This window comes from Vulpes vulpes, chromosome 6 (genome assembly GCF_048418805.1).
Source record: "Vulpes vulpes isolate BD-2025 chromosome 6, VulVul3, whole genome shotgun sequence".
NCBI lineage: Eukaryota > Metazoa > Chordata > Mammalia > Carnivora > Canidae > Vulpes > Vulpes vulpes.
The window spans coordinates 98,882,975-98,898,378 of NC_132785.1; the positions used below are offsets into that span (position 1 = coordinate 98,882,975).

General features: G+C 39.2%; 1 protein-coding gene across 8 annotated transcripts in view; it reads left to right on the forward strand.

Annotated features, from left to right (window-relative positions):
- The window catches only part of SYNE2 (spectrin repeat containing nuclear envelope protein 2), a 321,249-nt gene that overhangs the window by 51,684 nt on the left and 254,161 nt on the right, over nt 1-15,404 (forward strand). The gene's annotated exons all lie outside the window — the stretch shown is intronic.

The following is a 15,404-nucleotide window of genomic DNA, read 5'->3' on the forward strand; positions in this document are numbered from 1 at the left end:
AGGGGAGCAGAGGAAGAAGGATAAACAGACTTCATGCTGAGTACAAAGCCTAATGTGGGGCTCCATCCTAGGACCCCGACATCATGCCCTGTGCTGAAATCAAGAGTCAGACACTAAACAACTGAGTCACTCAGATGCCCCAAGATTATGTATACTTTGCAGGCTCCATGCACCGGGAGCCTGACGTGGGATTCGATCCCGGGTCTCCAGGATCGCGCCCTGGGCCAAAGGCAGGCGCCAAACCGCTGCGCCACCCAGGGATCCCTACACATATATTTTTAATGCTTCTTGTGGAGCTTGGCAATATTTGTTTTGTACGTTAAAAATTCATTAGTCTTTTCACCATTGTTGATAAAGTAAATCTTGGAGCTGAGTAAAGTTAGCTAGTGTAGAAGAAATAAGGCGATGCTAAGTCTTTGAAAATATTTATGAGACTATGTATTTTAAAATAATCTTTAAAATTATGTACAGGTTTTTTTTACTTATTTATTTGTTTGAGAGAGAGAGAGACAGAGACAGAGTGTGGGGAGGGGAGCAGAGGAAGAAGGATAAACAGACTTCATGCTGAGTACAAAGCCTAATGTGGGGCTCCATCCTAGGACCCCGACATCATGCCCTGTGCTGAAATCAAGAGTCAGACACTAAACAACTGAGTCACTCAGATGCCCCAAGATTATGTATACTTTTATACAATATTCTTAGAATGTTACTTAGAAGCCATAGATTTTGAGTCATTTATTTTTATTTTATTTTGTACTTTATTTTTTATTGAGGTATAAAAGACATGAAACATCTTAATTAGTTTCAAGTATACAACATAATAATTTGATATTTGTATATACTGTGAAATGATCACCACAGTAAGTCTGGTTAATATCCATTACCATATATAATTATAGATTTTTTCCTTATGATGAGACCTTTTTATATTTGCTCTCTTAGCAATTTTCTTTTTTTTTTTTTAATTTTTCTTTATTTATGATAGTCACACAGTCACACAGAGAGAGAGGGAGAGAGGCAGAGACACAGGCAGAGGGAGAAGCAGGCTCCATGCACCGGGAGCCTGATGTGGGATTCGATCCCGGGTCTCCAGGATCGCGCCCTGGGCCAAAGGCAGGCGCCAAACCGCTGCGCCACCCAGGGATCCCAAGCAATTTTCAAATATACTATACAGTATTACTAGCTACAGTTACCATGCTGTACATAACTTGTATTTGAGTCACTCATGATAGAGATCGCAAATGACTTTCTTTTCTGATATTTTCTTTTTTTAAAAAGACTTTTATTTGACAGAGAGTTACAGCCAGAGAGCACAAGTGGGGTAGGGAGATGGGATGGCAGAGGGAGAAGGAAAAGCAGACTCCCTGCCAGGCAGGGAGCTGGACACTGGGCTTTATCACAAGACCCTGGGATCATGACCTGAGCCAAAGGCAGATACTTAACTGACTGAGCCACCTAGGCATCCCTGATATTTTCTTTTTAATTAAAAATATGTTTTGAATGATTAGCTTCTTGACTTTGGGATCAAGAGCTATTCCAATAGGCTATACCTACAAGTATCAGTCTTTTAAAAACAAATATCATGTAGTTTATATAGACTAAAAACATGTAATGTGTTGAAGTAGTACTTGAGGTAAGAATTTTAAAACTTTTCAATAAGTAAATTTTTTATAGTGTTATATAGTATCCACAAGTAATTGGAATTAAATTTTCATTTAATCGGGTAGGGAATGGGTAAGATAGGTGATGGGGATTAAGGAAGGTACTTGTAGTGATGGACTGGGTGATGTATGGAAGTGTTGAGTCACTATATTATACACCTGAAACTAATATAATACTGTATGTTAACTATACTGGAACTTAAAATTAACTTAAATTACATTGAGAAATTTTTCATTTAACTGAAAGAAAAAACCTTTTGTTCTTGTTTTTCTCTGAAGTTTTGGTTGCATGTGAGTAATAATTCATGTAACCTAAAACATATAAGGAAGATAGTGCATCAATAAATAGTTAGGTAAATCTAATTTCTATTGCTAGCTGTGGCTCTTACTAGTTCTTTGGACAAAAGGCTTTATCTGTTTTGAGTCTTAGGTTCCTGTTATTTGAAATATGGATGGTATGCCTATGTTGCACCTGTGTTTTAAAGATGAACAATAATGCATAATGCATGAAAAGGATCTCACTCAGTACCTGACACAGAACAGGAGTTTAATAAATGCATTTTAACTTCTTTTTACATATTTACAGTCAAAATCTGTGTCCCAAAAGGTTTCTTATCTAGGAGTACACAGCTTGAGTAGAAACAACTTAGTGTATAGAAAAAAATTATAAACCAGGTCTGGTTTTTACTGTTTTGTTGTTGTTGTTTTGGTATTCCTATTCAATGGCTTCTCATCATATGTAAGATAGTCTAGACTTCTTGGTGTGGTTCACAGGCTCTTCTAGTCTGGTGCTCCTTTCTCAGTGCCCTCATCTCCCACCTCACTCCCATAAGCACTCTGTGCTTCAGTTATATGGCTGCCCAAAGGCCCACACTCCCCCTGCCCGTGTGCTTTTGTCCAGGCTGTCCCTTAGAGTCTCCTTGCTTCTTCCTCCCACTTGAAGAAATCCACCTTGCCTATCCCTCATCTATCCTTTATCCATCCCAGAGTCAGCCAGTCTCAGCCTCTTCCTGAGCCCTGCCGTCTTTTTGGCTGAGAGTTATACTTCCCTCTCTTCTCTTGTAGTCCTTATTTTGCCACTTACAGTGTTATCATTTTTATATTTCATAATGTTTTCTTCCCCACTGCAGGGCACCAAGACCTCTATGTCACAGCTCTAGCTTCCACAGCGCTCTTACACACATGATCTCATTCAGTCCTCACAACCACACTGTAAGGTAGATATTTTTATCTTCAAGGTACAGAGAAGGAAGCTGTGGCTCAGGAAGATGGAATTACTTTCCCAGAGTCACACAGCTAGTGAGCAACAGAGCTGGGGTTTGACCTAGAGGATGGTTTTCTTTCCACTGCACCACACCTCTTCACATGTCAACACATGTAGACGCATTTGAAGAACAATTTGAAAAAGGAATTTCCCTAACACTCTGTTTGGAAAATCTACTTAAATCTTAGCCTTATTCTAGTTAATCAATAGCAAACTTTTATATCCAGAATATGGATGGTCAACTTCAAATAACATGAATGATCTAAGGTTTGCAAGTAGCTCAAGATAATGAACAAGTTACTGAGAAATGAATAGTTTCTTATAGCGTGCTTTGAATTATACAATATGCTTTACAGTAAGAGATAAATATGAGCTCTTTGGCAATGGGAATGTAATATACATGCACTACCAGTGTGAATGATTTTTCTTTACAATCCATTTAGGGGAATGTGGTGTTGGATGCATTGCTCTATAGGGGGAGAGGTGGAAAGCTAATACTGTAATGTAGTCAGATTTACACCAAACAAAGACTGGTCACGTTAGCCAGGTACACTCAGGGATATCAACCAAGAGGTTCCCATGATTATAGAATGATGGCTTAGCTATGAAATGAATAGATCTCTCAAGGTTAAGTTCTATATGATTTTTATTTTATTTATTTATCTGAGAGAGAGAAGGAGAGAAAGAGAGAGAGAGAGAGAACAGGTGAAGGGCAGAGGGAGGGGAGAGGGAGAAGCAGATTCCCCACTGAGCAGGGAACCCAATGAGGGGCTCAATCCCAGGACCCTGGATCATGACCTGAGCTGAAGGCAGACACTTAACCTACTGAGCCACCCAGATGTCCCTAAGTCCTATATTATTATTAGCAGATTTAGAATTCTTTCAGCCTCAGTTAAAGAAAGGAAAAGAAAGAGAAAGACGGAAAGAAAGAGAAATAGTAAGAGGAAGGAAGAGAGGGAGGGAAGGAAGAGGAACTTATATGTATTTCTAAAGGTAACATTGGTTTTGTAGCAGGATTATTAGCTATTTGAACAAAAAATTGCTAGATGATATTATGAACCTTAGCTACTCCTAAGCAGCAAGTTGTTTGCAATAGTCTTAAAAGTATTTGGCTTTGCACACTGTGTTACAGACTTGTATTTCACAAAATTCACATGTGCTTAATAATCCTTGGAGTAATATGAGAAGAGAGATTTTATGTAATATGAGAGGAGCAGGTTCACTGCTCATAAGGAAGTTTTTCTTTTCTAATTTCAGAACTTTTTTAGAGACAGAGACCTATTTAACTTATAATACCTACTTTATTTTAGCCGAACATATCTAAGATGAGACAATTATGCCATACCCTAACTTAGAATAATATGCTCAAGAAAAAATTAAGATGTCTGCATTGAAATGTAGTGACTCATCGTTGATATGCTATGAAAACAGATTTCCATGTGTGTGGGGCCTACAATAAATCAGGTCAAGGAAATCGGACAGTGCTTTGCTGGGATTCAGGGAGCAGGACAACAAACAAGCAACTTCATGTTTCTTTTTGTTCATCTTTTGTGTGATCTTTGAGAAAATGCCCTTATGAAGGGATTTTTGAAGGCCCATATTGTAGGGAGATATTTTATGTTCTTAATCTATTAAGGAGCATAACATTGAAATGATTGGATTGTTGGGAACGAAAAAGAAATGGCATTTGTGAATTTGAGCAGATTAATGTAAAAATGGAACTTATCTTACTTTAGCACATTTTGTACTACTAGAGATGGTTCACATTTTAAGTGAAATGATATATGAAAGATCAGGCTATGAAAATAATAGATATCTTTAAAAATTATTTGCTTTATCAAAGTGTCCATTATAGAATTTCTGTAAATATTTCCATTGGATTTGTTATCTGGCAAAATAACAGGTGCTTCCTTTCCTTTTATTCTAAGAAAATAGTAAACACATATTTTGTATGAAACACCTGTGTTGAGCTCTCCAGGTGGGAAAGGGAACAGTTCTTTGGAGTACTGGCTAAATATGATTGTGGAAGCAGTAAGAGGTAAAGTTGGATGAGTATCACAGGATTTTTAAGTTGGAAGGGACTTTCTTTGCCATTCAATTTAATTTGAGACTAAAGTAGTATTTCTGAAATTAAGATCCCTAAGGGAGCTGAATTCAAGGCTCGGGATTTTGCCTTTAAGCAGGGAGTAGCTGTCAGGTCTTGAGAGTGAGAATATTTGGTTGGAGGTCAAAGTTGTACTTTAGGAGATCAGTCTAGCTTTGGGATGTAGGAAGACTTGAAGGGAGCCAGAGAGTGGAGTTAGAGAAACCAGTTGGAAAGGTTTGCAAACATCTGGGTGTTGGGTAGTGTTTGCCTACATTAGAGGTAAGCAGTGACTATGAAAGTACAGAACAGATGTGAAAACCATCAGGGTGGAAGACTCAGCAGGATTCTGACACTACTGAATATGGATACTAATAGAGAGGCTCCAAGGTCTAGAGCTGCTTGGAGTCATAGCAAGCAGCAGCAGTTATAATGTCCACATTATTAACTCTCTTTCTATTTACTATGTTTTCACTAAGTATTTTACAGCATCAAATAAGAAGGCCATGGGATATTATTTTATATTGATGTGCTTAATGTAAATTGTTGTAGATAAACTATACTGCTCACAAAGAAACTCTTTCTTGAGAACTTCACGTCATGGAAGGATTAAAAGCACAACACAGGTAGAGGACCCATTTAAAAGTCATATTACTAATGACTGAAATTGCCAGATGAGGCTGCCTCACTCTGATATTTTAAACAGCAGCTTTGGCATTCTTAAACTGTCTTGGATACTATATATTTCAGATTTCAGGCATTTTGTTAGAATTACACATTCTAGAATAATAAAATAATAGAATAATTTGTTAGCCATAAAAGGGTATGATAAACTTTTGTAACAAGAGCAAATTGCTTTCAACAATGAGGTAGGCCAATGCTTTAGAAAAATAGCATTTGAATACAGAATGTTATCATTAATGAAACAAAGAAGTAGGAAGGAGTGTGTGTTCTCTTGACACTGCACGAGGAGTTCACTTCCGTGCAATCCTGCCAAAATGGTTAACTGTCTGCATGAACCTGTATAAAACCGTGTTCGGCCCAGTTACTGTGTCCCTTCAAACAATGCTCATATGTTTTATTTAGTGTTGTCTTCCAGATGATATATTTTAAAATATTAAAAAACCCTTTATGCCTTCTGGATGGACATTACTCAGTAGGGCTTGATAGTGAAATCTGGGTCCCTGTAGTTAAGTTATTGCTCCATTGAAATCTATTTATTATTTATCCAGTATCCATCTAAGGGAGGCGTTTGATTTATGTGATATTTTATTTATTTATTTATTAATTAATGAATTTATTTATATTTTATTTATTTATTCATGAGAGACACACAGAGGCAGAGACAAGGGAGAATGTGAAGCAGGCTCCCTGCGAGGGGCCTGATGCGGGACTCGATCCCAGGACCCCCGGATCACAACCTAGCTAAAGGCAGACATGCAACCACTGAGCCACCCAGGCACCCAATGTGATGTTTTTAGACATGGTTCATGTTTGGTGGGCTAGATGATAAGCACAATAATGTGATGTAATGTTGAATTTTTTTCAGTTGCTCAGTAAATACTGAGTCCCGACCATGTGCTGTGGGCTTGTTGTTAAGGGGACAGAGATGTGAATAGATTGTGTACCTTCAAGAAGCATGTGGTCCAGTGATACTTCTGCTTGTTGCTATCAGGTGAAAGAGCATGAGCTGGCACATGGATTTAATCATTCTTATGTAACAACGTGAAATCCTTGACTATACGGGGCTTACCCCTAATTTTGGATTCAACATAAAACCCAACCAAAATTTGACTCAATATGCTGTCTGGAGTACCTTTTCACACTTCAACTGTAGGGAGGTGAAGAATGAAAGGGGATTCTGTATAATTTTTTTTGAGAGGTGAATTATCTGTCCCTCTCATTGTAAAAATCAAGCCTTTTGGTAAGAACTTGCCTGGGATGAGTTGTCTTCTTGCTGAACCTCTTGTAATTGTGTTTGTTTGTTTGTTTGTTTTTTAATCTTTGAGTTTCCTCTCATCCTTGGGCATTGCTTGCTTTAATAAACCTTCTGAGTTCCGCCAAGTAAGTATTAGGAGCCTTCCATAGGATGCTCCTGCATCTTTACTGCCAGTGATGTTTCTGACATATTTCAGGATTTCAGTAAACAACTGTGTAGTGAATAAATGAGTGGTCTTTTCCAATATATATATATAAAATAATAAAGTACCCTGAATTAGAAGAATTGTTCAGTGTTCAATGAGAGAGGATGGGAACATGGGTCTTTTCAGACATGAGGCAGTGTGGGTGTCGTTTATGGGTCTGCAGGCTCAGTAGTGTTTTAGTATTGTGTTTCTAAGAGAAATTCTGTTTGCTTTATGAAGGCAAATGAATGAAACCATGTAAAGTCCGAGAAAGAGGAATGGGATTAATAAAGACTTCTGAGTGGAATTTCTACCTTTTTACAGCCAGGTCCTCAATGCGGAATTTTGATGGACATGATGAATGAAGAGTAAGGAAAGGATATGCACTCTCAGGCTGTATTTTTGCTTCCCTAACCAGTTCAGACTGCTTGCTCAGTTATTAAGAATAAAAGCAAATCATCTCTGGAGTTTTTTTTAGGGATTAGGTGATTGTTATACCCAGGGAAAATAATCAAATTATGGTTCTTCACTGACACTCAGTGCTGCACTGTCCCAACACGAAAGCTTCCAGAAAGTTCCTGATTTCATAGTAGCTGATGATATCTTTTGCTTCTTGGAAGGTTATTTGCCTTGACAATGTAAAGCTTTATAATCTTAAAATATTCCAATTAAGTGAAGAATAAAATAGCTCTGCAAGCAGTAGTATTTGTGCTGTATAGTCTCTTTGAGAGAGGAAAAAAGATTTTTTTGGGGGGGGATTGTATATATATAGTTTTGGCTTCTGGGAACTTTGGTTTTGTTTTCACCAGGAGTTTGGGGATAAGCTTACTTTATTCTGGGTCAGTTACATTTTGAAAACCAGGGCAAGATAAATCCAGGGTCATTTAGAGTCCTGTTAAAGTAGGTTAACAAAGATCTCATTCATTCCTTATAGAAATCAGAATCCTTTTTAATTAGCCCCATGGGAGATACAAGATTTTTCTGAGCTTTTGTGTTTGCGTGCATTTCAGGAGGGAGTGTAATTATTCAGAGCTTGAGGTAGTATATTAGGAAAAATAAAACTCGAAGTAATTTCTCCTTGAAAATAGGAAAGTAAGATGTCAATATAAGAGATTAATCCATAACCATTTGGTGGGGTTAGTGGGTGATTTTACACTCTAAAAATTAAAGGTTATTCTAAGTGTGCCTCTTCAAGAGATTACTTCCCTCTTCTAATTTCAGCGTTGGTGACTATAGTTTCTCTGATGGCTGTGTTTTTCCAAAACATACAGGGAAATTTTGGGAAAAGGTAACTGCATTTGTTATTCTCAATATTCATGAGAACTGAAGGTTACTACCACCAGGTCTTTTTAGAATCATTTAAAAATAGTAAATAAAAGGATAGGAATGAAGATTTATCAGAGAAATGAAGTGTTCAAAACTCTAAATATGTGTATTTTTGGAGGAGAGATGTGAGATTCAGGGTGGATAATCTCTCCTAGTCATTGACAGCCTGTGTGGTGATGCATGTTGAATGAGCATAGAAAGAAAAGGGCAGAAGAATGGCTGTGGATGCTTGCTCTCTGCCTCCGGGGTGGAGCAGTGCTCACTGGTCATGCTTTGGTCTTTTCCATCTTTACTGCACAGGGTCTACCAATTGTATCCACAACTAAATGTTATGAGATGAAAGGCACCTGGCTCAAATCAGAACACAAACAGCCTTTATCAAATTTGAATAACATTTAAGATCTTTCCAAAACAAGCTTGGTGACTTCATGGAGCCTGGGGTGGCTGGAATGTGATGGGCATGAAATGGTATTGGAGAGCGAAGCAAGGCAGAGCTGGATGAGGCAGGGATTTATCAGCTCCAAGGTAAGATGTGTGAATGGGAAACCATTGGATGGTTTTAGTTAGGGGAGTAACATGATCTGATTTACATTTTCCAAAATATCACTCTGGCTGCTGTGTGGCGAGGGGGTTATTTGAGAGGTGGCAGAGGAAGCAGCAAAGCCAGTTGGGATGCTTTTGTTGTAGTCCAGATAAAATATCAGAGTAGTCTGGATAGTAGTAGGGTGATAGGAATAAGCTAAAGAATCATGGATTTTTTTTTTAAAGGATACTTGTGAATGTTGGCATGTATGGAGTAAGTAGTAAGAGAGATCAAGGATAACTTCTAAATTTTTGCTTTGAGCAATTGAGTAGTTGGTTATGTAATTTATTGTGATGAGGAAACCTGATAGACAAGTTATGAGGAGATTAAGAGTTTATCTTTGCTCTGATGGTTATGAGATGCTTATTTGATACCCAAATGGACATGTCAAGAAGGCAGTTAGATGTAAGGATCCAGAGTTCTCAGGAGAGATATAGATTTGGGAGCCATCAGTATGTGACTGGTATATTTACAATTAAAACCATGGCCTGGAAGAGATCACCTGTGGAATGCATAGCTAGAGCAGAACTTTTGGATCTTTCAGTATTTAGAGAAAGCAAGGGACACTGAGAAGAAGTAGCCAAGGCCAAAGAAGGAAAACCAGGTGAGTGTGATGGCATGGAAGCCCCTAGATGGAGATATTTCAAGGAGGGACGGGCATCTGGGTGGCTCATTTGGTTACCTTCAGCTGAGGTCATGATCCCAGGGTTCTGAGATTGAGCCCTGTGTTGGCTCCTTGCTCATCAGGGAGTCTGCTTCTCCCTCTCCCTTTGCCTCTCTTCCCTACTCTTGCTCACTCGATCTCTCTCTCAGAAAAATAAAAAATTAAAAAAAATTTTTTTAAAGGTTTTATTTTTTATTTATTCAGAGAGAGAGAGAGAGAGAGAGAGAGATTGAGAGGCAGAGTCACAGGCAGAGGGAGGAGTAGGCTCCATGCAGGGAGCCCGATGTGGGACTTGATCCCGAGTCTCCAGGATCACACCCCAGGCTGCAGGCGGTGCTAAACCACTGCGCCATCGGGGCTGCCCAAAAAAAATTTTTTTAAAAGAAGGGAATAAAGTCAATCGTATTGAAGAGAAATGGCCACCAGATTGGTAACTCTAACAGAGTTAGCCAAACTCAAGTGGTAGAGATAGAAGCCTGGCTGGAGTGGGTCAAGGAGAGATTGGGGGTGAGGAAAGAGATAGAGTGACTTAATCAACACTTTGAAGAAATTTTGCTGTGAAGGGGAACAGAGATATCAGGTAGCTGTTGAAGAGAAATATAGGACTTTTAAAAATACTACTACTCCATTTTTTGTTATGCTTTTTCTAAGTATAGGTTAATTTATCTTTCGATCCCAGTCCATTTATTTGTTCACTTATTTTCGACAAGTGCTTTTGAATGCTTGTAGTGTACAAGACACTGTACCAAACACATGGGATGACATATAGAATGTGCTGTCCTAAGATGTATGTTCTGATGACACGGAGATAGCCAAGTACATAGACTATTACAGGATGGTATGGGTGTGTTGTAAGAGAGAGAAGATGTAGTATTCTGGAAGTACAGAGTAGGGCACCTACCAGCGTTGGGGGTCAGGGAAGGCTTCCCAGAGGAAGTGATTTCAGAGTTTAGAGCTAAAGTATGTTAGTATGTGAACAGGATGGAGATGAGAAGAGTGCTCCAGACAGTGGTAGCAGCATATTAAAGCCAGAATATGGGGCTGAATGTGGCACATTCAAGGAAATGGATGTTCAGGGAGACTGAGGATTACAGTTTGAAGGAGACTGTGAAGAGATGAAGCTGTACAAGTTCATGTAAATATATGGGGGTTTGAATTGCTTCGAAGACCAAGGAGAAGCAATTGAAGGATTGTGAGTGGAGACATATTCAGAACTGGTTTTAGAAATCACCCGGGCTGGGTGCCTGGGTGGCTCAGTAGATTAAGTGTCTGCCTTTGGCTCAGGTCATGATTCTGGGGTCCTAGGATCCAGTCCTGCATCAGGCTCCCTGCTCAATGGGGAGTCTACTTCTCCCTCTGCCCGTGCCCCTCCCCCCATTCATGCTTGCTGTCTTTCAAATAAATAAATACAATCTGAAAAAAAAAATCACTTGGGCTGCAGTATGGGGTGTAGTCTTGTGGGAATGAATGTGGAGACAGAGAGACCAGCTAAAGACTGCAACAGTCAGCTGAGAGATAGTGGTGTCCTGTTCTAGAGGAGGTGCCCGTGAGGATGGATAGAAATAGATATCAAGAGATATCTAATTGGTGTACTTTTCAAGGCTTTGAATTCTTAAATTTTATCTTATCTTTAGCTTTACTGAGGTAGTCATTAGGCCTTTTTGATTGACTAGGTATGGGAGAGTGAGGAGAGGGAAGTACTAAAGATGACTCGGGTTTATTCCTCAGCAGAAGAGTGGATAATGGAAACATTCACTGAAAAAAAAATGCAGGAGAACACCTTTGGTGGGGGAAGGGAGCCAGTTAGAGATGATGACAACCTTCTGGCAATGTTGAGTTTGAAGTGTCTATGGAATAACTAAGTGGCGATACCCAGAAGATAATGGGATATATAGACATGAAGCTCAAAAGAAGCAGACACTTGGGCTGAAGAGAAAGATTGTAAGTCATTAGAATATAAATAGTAATTTGTTCCTATGGAGTAGATGGAAATATCTAGAAAAAGAGAACATTACAGAGACAGAAAAAGCAAAACAGGCTTATAACAGAGTCGAGAAGGGATGTCACTAGAAGTAGGAAGAAAACGAAGTGAGTGTGATATCATGGAAACCAAGGAAGGAGAATGTTTCAAGGAGAGGGTAATAAACAGCATCAGAATTTTCAAGATATCTAGTATGTTCTGAGAAGTACCTATGGGGTTAAGCAATGGGAATATTACAGGTAGCCTTGCTTACAATTAGATGGAGTGGTTGGGGTAGAAGCTAGCTTTCTAGTAAGTTGCCAATGTAGACAATACTTTCAATAAGTTTGGGTTTAATGTTGGGGAGAGAGGGTGATAAGCTGAAGGGGCCATGGATCTGACATTTCAGCTGATTTTTAATTATGATGAAAATAACATGGATTTTGGTATCAGACACATTTGGATTTGAATCTTTTCTACCAGATGTGAGATCTAGGGCACAGTATAGAGGACATAGTGGACTTTCAATAAATGTTTATTGAATGATTAAAAATCTTTCATCTTCTGGGAGCTACAATGTTTTCATTCACAAAATGCCTACTTGACCACTTCATTGGAAGCCTTTAATAAAATGATGTCACTGGTGCTTACCCTGAATTCCTATTTATTCCTGGACTCAAGTTGTTTCAGCAAGCCTTCTGAGCCCCGTTAAGTGTGTCTTAGGATACTTACAAGTTATTATAGACTTATATTGAATTACGTTACATCAATATCTCAGAGTTTATTTTTCATCACTATTTTTGCTAAGCCTTTCCTGCTCCCTTTGTTGTCTCAAAAATAAGTCACACGTGTAAATCAGTCCAGTTACAGAGATGTTTCTCAAAGAGTCTGTGTGAGTCCCTTGAATCAGAAACCTTGGGAGTTGGGACATAGAACTCTGAACTTAAACAATGACCCTGAGTAATTTGCTGGCATTCAAGAGTGTAAGCATCCTAGATTTGTAATCATAGCACAGATCACTTCTTTTGTGCTCCGGAGTTAGGGCTCAGGCTCACACGTCATGATTTTCCAGAGAAAAGCACTCAGTTTTATAAAGTAGATGAAAGATACTGTGGAATAAGAAATATGTGTTAGAAGAAATGGAGTCATTTCTTTGATTTGTTCATTCCACAGATATTTATTGAGCAACTCAGATGAGTCAGAAGAGGATGAGAAAGAGGAGAGCAAATAGCACCCCAAATTGTAGGCATTTTATCTGTATTATGGGCTTATTTGCATGTGCTAGAAATACAAGATTTGCTTACGCAGAGGGCCAGGAGCTATGTTCCAGGGAGGCTGGAAACAAAAGCCTCAGTGTGGAAATCTCAGGTGTTGCACAGGGTGTGGTTTGCTCATGTGGCAACATGAAGTGTCTGGATTCCACGCGCTAAGGCCCAAAGTAGAAATCATTTGTTGTATGTCATATATTTCCCGAATAAATTCAGTATTTAAATTTTTACATTGGGAAAAAATAGCCACAAAACCCCACTCACTTCTCCCCAGCCATTTACTCATTTAACAAACATTTTCTGAATTCCTACAACATGGGGTAGGTGCTGCAGACAAAATGAGGAGCAAAATCAGACCCATACTCTTAAGGAACCAATAGGCTAATGAGAAGGTGCATATTAATTAAATAATCTCACAGATATTAGCTAATATTTTGGGGGAATAGCTTTATGAGATGTAATGTGAGATGTGAGTTATATACCAGACAACTCATTAGAACATTTTCATTACTCTAAAAAGAAATGCCATACCCTTTAGTTGTCATTCCTAAAACCTTTCATCCTCCTTCCCTCAGACCTGGGCAGCCACTAGTCTGCTTTCCACTTCTATAGATTTCCTTAGTCAGGATATTTCATATAGTATGTGGTCTTTTGTGACTGTCTTCTTTCACTTAGCATACTAATTTCCTCTTTCTTCCATATTGTAGCTAATATCTATTTGTGTTAGACTAGTCATAGTCTATGTGTGGGATTGGCAAACATTTTCCATAAAGGACCAGGTAGCAAAAATTTTAGTCTTCGAAGTCCATATGGTCCCTGTCACAACTACATTTTAACATGAAAGTAGCTACAGGCAGTATGAAAACAAATGATTATATCTGCGCTCCAATAATACTTTATTTACAAAAACAGGTGATGGACAGATTTGGCCTTCAGATTATAGTTTATTTGTTGACCTCTGATTTATATTGGTATAAGTACTTAATCCTTCTAACAGCCCAGGGGGTAGGTACTAATATCCCCATTTTAAGTTTGGAAGACTGAGGCACACGGCTAATAAGTGGCAGATATGGGAACTCAGGTAGTCTTGCTTTAGAGCCAGTGCTCTTAACCTTGTCAGTGATTACAAGTTGAGGAAAGTGCTAAATGGGGCAGGAGTGTGAGTATGGCTCTATGAAAACAAACAACAAAAGGGAAATTTACTTAGGTTTCCTTCAGGATGAACCACTGACTAAGACCTGAGTGAAAGTGGAAGTTGACTAGATGAAGGGAGGGGTGCTGGTACAAAGGGCTGAGCAGGAGGGAACATAGCTCATAATGGCCTCAGAAGAAGATGGAGTGGCTGGAACACTGTGTAGAGGGGAGAGGAGGAGCGCAGTGTGTGCTAAGCCTGGAGAAGTACCCTGGGATGGACCATGTAGCACCTCCTCAGCTGTTACTGACATTGCTCCTTATCCCTAGAGCAGAGAGAAACCATCAAAGTGGAAAGGAGAATAAGGTAAGTTCTACTGGCTGAAGCAGAGAATGGATTGAAGAAAGTAGAGCAGACCTGGTTGGCCATGGGAAGAGCAGGCCATGGCTGATGGCAGATGGGCCAGGAGGGCTGGGGGAACTTAGTGGTGTAGGAAGGAAGAGGATACCAGAGCTACACAGGAGCAAATTTGGCCTGATTTATGGGAGTCTGTACTTGGGGATGATGAAGGATCATGGTGTTAAATCTGTGAGGTGGAAACACTGGTGAGGATAGGTGTGGAGAGAGGGAGGGAGAAGGGGTTTGATTTTGGTCCTGGGATGCTGAGTCTGATTGGTGAGTGCTGTTTTTTCCTTAGTGCCAACACAGATTCTCCAGGAGAGGAATATTGACATAAAAGTGTTGAGGGTGTGCCCAGATGACACGGTCAGTTAAGCTTCTGCTCTTGGTTTTATCTTAGGTCATGATTTTATGGGTCATGGGATTTCATGGGTCCCTGCATCGGGCTCCACACTCAGCTGGGAGTCTGCTTGAGATTCTCACCCTCTACCCTTCCCCCTATATGCATTCTCCTTCTCTCTCTTTCTCAAATAAATAAATTGTAAAAAAAAAAAAAAAAGTGTTGAGGTTGAGAGATGGTTGCATGCTGTGCTTGCGAGTTATTAGTCAGGAGTTACCTTCCAAACTCAGCTCTTCTCGTTCAGTAAGTGAGATCTCAGTCTTGGAACTATTTATTTTTCTTTTTTGCTGACTTGTTTAGTTTACTTCTGGTTGGTTGCAAGAAAATGTGTAGTAAATTGCCACCCTCCTTTTTCTGTTAGTTAATAGTTTCCTCTTTTGTAGTTCAGTAACACACCTTTTCCTGTTTATTCTTCAAATGTTTTAGGCTTTTCTTATTTTGATTTTGCCTGCCTGTGTGCTTTTATTCTCTTAATTTGTTTCTTTTATTTGTTTATCATCTCCACGAGAAAGAATAAAAGAGGTGGGCTTATTATTTTTAG